This window comes from Austrofundulus limnaeus, unplaced genomic scaffold (genome assembly GCF_001266775.1).
Source record: "Austrofundulus limnaeus strain Quisiro unplaced genomic scaffold, Austrofundulus_limnaeus-1.0 Scaffold229, whole genome shotgun sequence".
Lineage (NCBI taxonomy): Eukaryota > Metazoa > Chordata > Actinopteri > Cyprinodontiformes > Rivulidae > Austrofundulus > Austrofundulus limnaeus.
Window position 1 is genome coordinate 120755 of NW_013952631.1, and position 1303 is coordinate 122057.

Genomic DNA, 1303 nt, shown 5'->3' on the forward strand with positions numbered 1-1303 from the left:
AAATTCAGGTTATAAAAATGAAAATAAAGAAACAAAATGTTTTCTTTTTGCTGTTTTCTTTTGACCATAAACTGATTCAAAAGCATGTTCTTAAAGCGACATTTAAATTATTTTGACCAATTTAAGTTTGGAGAAACAAAGTTTATTTCCGCTCAGATTGACGGGCTAATGGCTAGTCTGGGAGAGGGCTGTTTAAAAGCACATTTATATTGCCTTTAACTCCAATCATCAAAATTTCACAAATTCATTTTATGTCTATTGGTATTTACATTATCATACAGTTGTTTGACAGTGCAAATAACAGCTGCAGCAGCTAGCTGTGGCACTTCCAGCACAAGCTGAGACATTACCTGCATGATAATCTGTTTTTTTTTCTGTTGAAATAGTGTGAGTGATGTTAATGTAATATAAGAAATTGCATTTACATGAGCTGCTATGAAATATTTAGGTTGCTATAAGATGACAGCAGTCCATTTTGGTCTTGGACAAGACATTAGCCCATCAATTTGTTTGAAATTAAACTCTAGCTCCACAGGTAAAGTCAGTTAAAAAAGTATCCACAACAGGTAGGATATTGTTTGCAACTTTCCCAATGTTTTTTGTGTTTGTTTCTTTTCTGTTTTTTTTTTTTTTTGTCTCCAGTCTTTCTTTATTCCCTGTGTCTTTTCAGTGTTTCTGTGTTTTCCCCTGTGCATCTAATCCTCATGTTTCTCCACAGGTGTTTTCCATTTTCAACTCGTTGGTGTCTCTTTATATTGTCTTGTCTCTATACTTCCCTTCAAACCATTGCACTTCCTTAAATCTGGTTTGTCTTCCCTCTTGCTCCTCACATTTTCTCCGTTATTATTAGTGTCTTTTTCTGCTGCCACATCAGCATCTTTATTTTGTAAATAAATCAGTTTTCATTTCTTCCATCTGCATTCTGTGGCCTGCTCACCGGGTCCTATTCTGCACACAAACCTGACACGTAAGAAAAAAAACACATCGTTGCTTAAATTAATGACACAAGTAATCTTATTTTTAATGAACTGGTACACTATAGGGCACTGGCTTTGTATTTGCTATGTAGATTTAAAAACTTGTTTGATCATTATATTTGATGTCTAAGTGTTAAAAATGTTCCAACAACTTAAACCAAACTTTGATTTTTTTATTATTTTATAATTTCATTTTTTAAATCAACATAGAACCATTAAAGAAAACAAAACAAATAAAAAATACATATTTTGTTCCTGTTTTGATAACTAAAAGACACATTAAGCTTGTTTCTGTGTATTCCATTTAGAATGGAAGAATAGTATAT

General features: G+C 32.3%; 1 protein-coding gene across 1 annotated transcript in view; it reads right to left on the reverse strand.

Moving 5' to 3' along the window:
* The window catches only part of LOC106525479 (PDZ domain-containing RING finger protein 4), a 205765-nt gene that overhangs the window by 85310 nt on the left and 119152 nt on the right, over positions 1-1303 (reverse strand). The window lies entirely within an intron of this gene.